General features: G+C 37.9%; 1 protein-coding gene across 4 annotated transcripts in view; it reads left to right on the top strand.

Moving 5' to 3' along the window:
- The first annotated feature begins 1,200 nt into the window (after positions 1 to 1,200).
- Positions 1,201 to 8,469, top strand: part of LOC136863028 (transcription factor Clamp) — a 213,624-nt gene continuing 206,355 nt past the window's right edge. For all 4 annotated transcript variants that reach the window (XM_067139346.2, XM_067139343.2, XM_067139344.2 and 1 more), the window contains exon 1: positions 1,201 to 1,376. The gene's annotated coding sequence lies outside the window, so the exon portion shown is untranslated. The remainder of the gene's footprint in view (positions 1,377 to 8,469) is intronic.

Here is an 8,469-nt window from a genome sequence, read left to right as displayed (position 1 = left end):
ACCTGCTATGCTGAACAGGGGCCTTGTGGGGGGGAGAAGGAAGCGGCCGTGGCCTTAAGTTAGGTACCATCCCGACTTTTGTCTGGAGGAGAAGTGGGAAACCACGGAATATCACTTCGAGGATGGCTAAGGTGGGAGTCGAACCCACTTCTACTCAGTTGACCTCCCCAGGCTGATAGAATTTCGTTACAGCCATCGTGCCCCTTTTCAAATTTCGTGGCGGAGCTGGGAATCAAACCCGGGCTTCCAGGGGTGGCAGCTGCTCACGCTAACCAGTGCACCACAGAGGCGGCCCATGAATACTTTACCACAATAATCGTTTAGTGTAATTATTTATTATAATATAGGGGGGTATCATGTTTCTCCCATTACCATATCATACTGGGATTACTAGCTTGAAAGTTGTCCATTATGAAGTGTGGCGTAGTTTTAAAAACTAAGGGAACAGACATCTACAATAAAGGCTGTATAAATTTCAAAAATAGCAGTAAAATGCTGTATTTATCATACTTGGTGTACGTTTGAACGAAATAAGTGATTTTTTGTGGTTACGTTTTCTTGGTGGTGGGCGTTCCATTTCCTTTATTTGTAAATGTGAATGAAAATTAAATAGGGCTGGAAATGTACAGAGCATAAGCAACTGAATTGAGTGGGATACCATTTATCTCTTTTCTCCCTCACAACGCCTTGTTCAGTTAATTCCTTGTTCTTTAAACGAAATCTGAAACATAATTCGACAAATAATTACCGTGGCTATCCGTACTTTCGCTAAGTAAACAATAAAATGGATTTAATTACAAACAGAAATTACAAAAAGGAATCTCGGCTATAATTCAGTAATACTTACTTAAAGTACGATATATCCTTGGTTTTATTATTCCGATTAGTACAACCATACGCTGAGCTTACGGCTGGCATTCTTGAAAGCGAGAATCTATCTTTTCACTTCTTAAAACTTAGGGAATTAAATTGGCAAGCACGATCTCCCTGTCACCTCAACATATGCTCTCGCGCCAATTCGCTTTGTTTTGACAACCGTTAACATGGCTGCCTCTTATCAACTTGCTTCAAGCAGGGAGCGCTGATGACAGGCTTACAGCCCCTCTATGTTATTCTAGCTCGTTGGCCGAAAACTAAGTGTAGTCCCAGTTCTTCCCACTTATTCCTTGTATTAGTGCATGTTGTTTTCAATGGCGGACTTGCTTCCAAAGAATAGTAGTTTACATTAGTGGGTGGTTGTGATTTTTCTTTCAGTGATGAATGATGTATTACGGGATTTAAATTGGTTACTTGCTGGCTCATGGTGGAGATGAAAATGCTATTTGTTACATGACCAAGATTCCTGCCGAAGAGTAAAAATAGTTGTTGCCTTCAAGGTAGCTATTGTTTGGCTTGTTCACTGTGTAGCGTCCAATTATTTCTTCCCTCACGAAGAGCGAGACTGTTGTAGTATAATGCGATCTTGCGAGTGCCTTGAGAAATTCTCCTACAGGGAATTTGACACTTGCATTGCCATTGCGCGTGTGGAGCATTGTGGGTTACAACTTTCATTCATGAGCGAAATCTGACGTTTGTGCCTGGTTTTTACACCCGGTATATATTTTCTGCGAAATAATGTGTACTATTTATGATTGTAAGATAATTACTGTTTTCCGCGTTTGTGAGATCTATTGTGATAACATGTATTGTAGGATATCTTTTCGTTGTACAGACTTTCACAGGTCCGGCGGCGATAGAATGGCAATTGCTTACAGAATCGTTGGGAGGGAGTACCGGTTATGAGGGCTTCACTGTAGCCGTTTTTATTGCTTATTTGTATACCGTTTTAGGAAACATTCTTGCTTTTATGCACGTTGAAGATTAGAGTGCATTTTTCACCTTGGCAACTTTAAGTGCAGTGCCATTCTGTTGGTAGGTGTTCATGTTTGTGGTATGCAGCTGATTAATTTGGCGGGTCGTTCAACTGCAGGGATTGTGGCCTACTGTGGCACATAACTGATTGATTGGTTTTATATTTCCCAGGAATATAAATTATATTTTAAGTTCCCAAAAAATGAGAATAATTACTCTATAATAATTTCTGGTATTTAGTAATAACCTTCTTAACAGATTATGTGTAATCACATATGCTGCTGGGAAAAGGAATACCCAAATACCCTCATTAAGTCAGAATAAATTTATCTGCAAGTTCTTGCACTCCTTTTAACCTTGACATTCATTTGCCACCCTTGGTACCTTTGTATTTTCGAGTGGAATGCTTTATTAGGCTATGTTCCTAGACTCTTACTTTAATGGGTTAGATTACTCATTGATCTGCATATTAAGGCAGTAAGTAAATTTACACTCTTCTAAGAATTTTTTTTTTTTGCTTTTGGGTTTACTATTACATATACCGCTACAGCACAAAGCCGAGGACGGCAGAGATAGATACAAACTCGTAAATATCGGAACAAGAACAAATTGGACAGGGTTACAGGTTGTACACCAAACATCCCAACTTAATAATTTCTGAATAGAATATGTATAACCGAACAATTGGGTAGGGGTCGTACTCCAAACTGTCCAACTTAACGAAACCTGAATAATTCGACCAACAATAAACATAATCTTCTCCACCGGACAGTAAGGAGATACAAAAAAGAAAGGTCTAGCAAAAGAAGGAACATTATACAACCAAGACAAGTTTGCAAGAGCATCATGCTAAAAACCGTCGAATTTAATAAATAACCAGTGCAGTGACATAGAATAAAACCAAAGACTTTTTAATTCAAAAAATAGTTTAAAAAAAATTTGTATAAGTTTTTTAATCTTTAACTAACAACTGCCCCCCCCCACCCTTCTCGTATTCCTCCCCCACCACCTAATTGTTCCTTACTAACATAATTTTTAATCTTAGTTATGGAATTGTTTTATGCTATTTTTTACCTAAGCATTATGTGAAACAGCTGATGATGATTGCTAAGCATTCGAAACATGTACTGTAAGTTTTAACGACAAAAATTTAGCCGAAGGCTAAATAATAAAAAAGGAAAGTATAGATCAGGTGGAACCTTTTTTCATTAGTTAACTTGATTTATTGGCTTTACGTCGCACTGACACAGATAGGTCTTATGGCGACGATGGGACAGGAAAGGGCTAGGACTGGGAGGGAAGCGGCCGTGCCCTTAATTAAGGTACAGCCCCAGCATTTGCCTGGTGTGAAAATGGGAAACCACAGAAAACCATCTTCAGGGCTGCCGACAGTGGGGTTGGAACCCACTATCTCGCGAATTCTGGCTAATGGCCGCACGTAAGCGACTGCAGGTATCGAGCTTGGTCTAAGAATCTGACAAACATCTTATACATGTGAAAGTAGAGGGAAAAATTTTGAATACTTTCAACAATATATATAAATCTTACAACCCTCTGCGTTCAGTCACTGCCAGGGTTCCTCTTTAAGCACTTAAATGACAATATCTTGTGCACGCAGGAAACACTTCTTCATTCCTTTCTTTTAATTTGGGTTATGTCACAGTTATTTTGAAACTTTTTTGCTACAGATGTCTAGGCGAACATTCCAACTTATGGCTAGAAAATTGCAAAGTTTAGATATCTAAGGTCTGAATCTTGCCCTCTGTTAGCAGCTAATTAGGACTGTAGTTCTTCCTAAACATGCAAGGTAAATAATCAGATAGTACCTTAAGTTCAGCAACACCCCTGAATAATCTATTACAGTGAGACACAAGCACACACTCCATACATGTTCATATGGCTGCTGATTAAATGTGTCCAGGAATGCTTGGTTTGCTCCTGTCTATGAATTCAAATTTGTGAGACTTTAATCTTTTAATGTAGTAAACATGATCTATCCAGTAGCCTATGGATTATTTACAATACAGTACTTGCACAATTTTTTATCACCTGTCAGTTGCTACTAAATTCTATCCTAGAAATGTTCCTTTTGACACTAATAGTTATAATGTACCATTATTTAGCTATGTAAGCCACATAAAGGTTAATTCAAACTCCCTTGGGTGTATCATTGGCAGAGTTAGGAAGTAAGTGAGTAAAAGTAATCACATTACTCGCAATGATTATATTCTTAGTAATTTTTACTTGTAATCGTTACATTCTATTAGGTAATAGTTACATTCTAGTAATTGATGTAGGTCGCACAGTAACAGAAGCAGGGAAAAAATAAATGATGATAAAGATAACTTTTTCAGTTCTACTACAGCAGAACCAGAAGCTTCACCAGTTCTGGTTGAGGTACTTTCTTACCTCTCCAGTAATTTCAAAAACATCAAACCTACTCCAGTTATATTCTTAAAATTAAACACAGGTATTCTTTCAAGTGCACATGTAAATGCAGTAGACCTATGTGGCCAATTTGAAACAATTCCAAAAGGAGTAATTCTTCCACTTTATATACAGTTGCCTTTGCTGGCAAAAACCAATGTTTATAGTGCACCATGTCTTCTTTCCTCGTATGGGCTAGAGAAATTTTGTTACTTTCATTGATCAGTCTCAGTCTTATACTTGGGTTTGACAATATGAAAGTGCCTGAGGTATGAGCGATGCTAGTAATGCCATTCCTTTTGCAGCCAGAACCTGCTGTGAATGTTGTGAAAATGTTGCTGAAAGGGTCAGTTGGTACATGTATTTCAGTGGGCTTGGCAGACTGGTATGTAGTAGTAACTTCTGATGTAGTTAGGAAAGCAGTGGAAAACTACATTATTCCTCATTTCTCTAGTATGCCTCTTCATTGATGCCTAGGCCATCGGTGACAGTTAATGGTGGAGGTGTTGAAGGATTCAGCCAGCCTTTGGGCTGAGGACTGTACATACATATACAATACAAACTTCGACTACCACTTTATCTGCAGCACGAAGTTAAAATAACAATTCGATCATTACAAGCAGACAGGACATTGTAAAGTTTCAAAATAATTTAAACAGGTGATCATGTAATCTAGGGTTACCATATTTTGTTTTCCACAAACTGGGACATTTTGAATTCTCAAACGTAAGGACAATTTTTATTCATCACCATCATTACATTATCTTCAGTTGAAGTATTTAATTTTAAATATACTCTCTAACTGAACTAATACCAAAGATTATCACCTAGTACCGGTTTTGGGAAGATAAACTAACTTCGTAACAGAGTTGTGGTTCTTGGGTATTTTAAAATTGATGAGAAGTTGTTTACTTTTCCTGACGTACAACTTTTCCCAGATCCTCAATTCCGAAGGCCTAGTTGGATGATTAATCAATTAAGTTTACGGCTTTAGAAAATGGTCCAAAAATAAAACGTGTGGCACCAGCTGATTTTTCAAATTCCCGATTAATTATCACTTCACTGTGTAAAATTCGTAAGATAGTTTCTGTGATTACCATCAGTTTTGAGTTTTTAACTGGCGGGTAATCACTCTTCTTACAGAACCAGGTATATATCTCACTGGAATTAACCTTTCTAAGAACATTTGTGTTTGTTTTGATTTTCTCATAAAATTCCCTGCTGGTCAAACTGAAGTTTAATTTTCACTGCAAGAATTTCAACACCTATAGGAAGACATCCACTACTGTTTGAAGACATTTGTGCACTATATGGGCAGTTCTCTGTCAAATTCATTATTCAGCTGGTGGTGCAAAGTTTTTCCACCTCCTTTTTTCTCTCCCGCAAAGTTTGTGTTTTCAAAAAAGAGATATTCTTTCTGAAGTTCATCCATGAAGTTACAACTCTGTTTTGGCATTTTAGGAAAAAAAGTAGGAATTCTAGCACAAGAGAAAGACATTTGCCAAACAACAGAGAAAACAGTCAGTATGTGGCGGGTTACTTGCGTCATTACATTGATTACATTTTCCCGTAGCTAAACGACTTATACCTTTTTGATCATTAGTAGTGCAGATGGAACAACACATAATCATACAGATTTTAGCTAGTAATTGTTAAAGGTGAACATGTTCTGAAAATACGTCAACACCACAAGATCACTTAAAAAGAATGAAACTGTCTGAATTTTTTTTGAGCAGCAGTTTCTTTAAAAACCGGGACAAAGCTATGAACTGGGTGGGACGCCGGGGCAGAGGTTCCAAACCGGTACGGTCCCGGCTAAATCGGGACATATGGTAACCTTAATGTTAGGGGAAAACATTCTTTCGATAAACGCCATTAAAAAATAAGTATAGAAATAAAGGTAATTTTTTAAAAACATTGACAGGAAACTAAAATGGGAGATACCGAAGAGAGAGAGAGAGAGAGAGAGAGAGAGAAATAAGTGACATGAAAGCGATAAGCAGCTGAATGAGAGAGACGTGTACTGCAGGATATACACTGCAATCTTGTGGTAAGAGGAGGGTCTTCAGACCGAGGAAAAGTATTTGTAATATTTAGTTGTTTTATAATTCATTAAATTGTTATGGTATGTACCCTGCAATGGCCATTTATCTCTTCCAAGTAGGTATTTTTTCTCTCCAGTTATTTTTGCACACACTCTCTCTCTTAAGTTTTTTTGCTGTTCTTGTTTTATTTATTTCTGAATGATGGTCTGTCTAATTAATCTATTAACTTTACCACCATCCACAGTTAATTTAATTACATTTTTTAACTAGACGGTACTGAAAGTTATGTCTTTTGAATAAATGTCTCAGAAGACTTTTTTCCATCATGATCTTGGGGAAAGTTTTTTTAAATACAAGAATTAATTTGATCTTTATTCACTCTTTTGACACTGCCCCCCCATATCGAGCATATTGAAAACTTTCTGCTTATAACGATTCTCTCTTGGGCTCTTCAGGTACTATTTCAATGTAGGCCTACTCTTGCCGCTCAAGTTGACTGTGAAATAGGTTTGTTGTTCATAATCTGTCCCGACTACCATTTTTCAAGTGAGTACTTTCCTATCCTTTTGCTGTAAATCTCATTACTCGAATATACCCTTTCTCCCTCATTTATATTTCTGCACTTTTTTTTATTGCCCATAGTTTATGAACAAAGGAAAGGGGGTTTTAATTTCCTTGCTAATTTCTTATCTGAAAGATATTTTATTTTGGACCTCTTCCTAAAAGTTCTTACCGGGCAAGTTGGCCCAGTGGTAAGGGCCAGGCGGCTGTGAACTTGCATTCAGGAGGCAGTTTATTAGAATCCCACTGTCGGCAGCCTTGAAGATGGTTTTCCGTGGTTTTCCATTTTCACACCAGGAAAATGCTGGGGCTGTACCTTAAGGTCACGGCCGCTTCCTTCCAACTCCTAGGCCTTTGCTATCCCATCATCGCCATAAGACGTATCTGTGTCGGTTCAACGTAAAGCAAGTAGCAAAAAAAAATTGTTCTTGCTTAATTTTGGTATTGTTGAGTTTGATAGCATTGTTTTTAGTTTAATTCTCATTCTTGGTGATGAGTCACTTTATGAACTATTTTTAGATACTTAATCAGTTATTTGTTAAGGAGTATTCAGTTTCGATCTTTCATTTTCCTTTCCTCTCAGTAAACTATTTTTGTTTTCTGAATTGCAGGTCTCATTTTTTATCATTTTTGGAAATTTGCAATATTTGCCTCAGTGTTTTTAACAGTCTCTGTTGTAATATACTCGATGTGACTCCATTATATTTAATAAACTCAAAACAACACATAATACACGTATTTCATGATGGATTACAGGTTCTAATTGGTCCTGGATAATTTACTTCACTCAGCCAATAGCCATGACACACAACCAAAAAACAAGAAATCACTACACAAGTTAGAAACAACAACAACGTCATCATGTATGGTCATCTTAATTTCTCAACATTCTTCCCACCCTGAAATTGTGAGAATAATTTCATTCACTTTAATGTCACAAATAACTTATGCCTGCAAATATCGCAGGTTGTTTATTCAGCACAGTTCCATAGTCTATAACTTAAGAGGAGTATTGTGGATTGGGGACGACTATGCGACCACTGCAGGTTCTGTACCCTTATGGAATGTTATTGGGTGAAGAGGCTTTGGAAACTAAGGGATATTCACGGGTGTCATCTCCAGAGCATACTGTCGTTCAATAGGGTTTATCAATGTTCTATCTTAAGGTTAACTTGGCTACCCGATATACACCATCACTGGTAGGAAGGAGCGACACTATTCTTGCCAGTGGCTACTCCATTCTCCTTTGTTGCTCACAACGAACCAGTACCACATCACCTTCCTTCAAAGTTGATGTTCCTCTTCCTTTGTGTCTAGATTAGCTGGGACAGATATTCCTTCCTAAAGCATTGTTTCAATTCTTGCATCAGGTGTTGTCAGTAGTACAGGCATGCCTGGAACTTCTTCTCGAGATGATCAGTCTTCTTTCCCTACCATTTTTCCCACACCTGTGGGGTCATGGGTGCGAACTGTGTCGTGCATGTGGATTTGGCCCTGTTTTACGGCCGGATGCCCTACCTGTTGCCAACCCTATATGGAGGGATGTAATCACTATTGTGTGTTTCTGTGGTGGTTGGTAATATGG

The sequence above is a fragment of the Anabrus simplex genome, chromosome 2 (assembly GCF_040414725.1).
Source record: "Anabrus simplex isolate iqAnaSimp1 chromosome 2, ASM4041472v1, whole genome shotgun sequence".
Taxonomy (NCBI): domain Eukaryota; kingdom Metazoa; phylum Arthropoda; class Insecta; order Orthoptera; family Tettigoniidae; genus Anabrus; species Anabrus simplex.
Note: the sequence above shows the minus strand (reverse complement) of the source record. Positions and strands in the feature narration are given on the sequence as shown.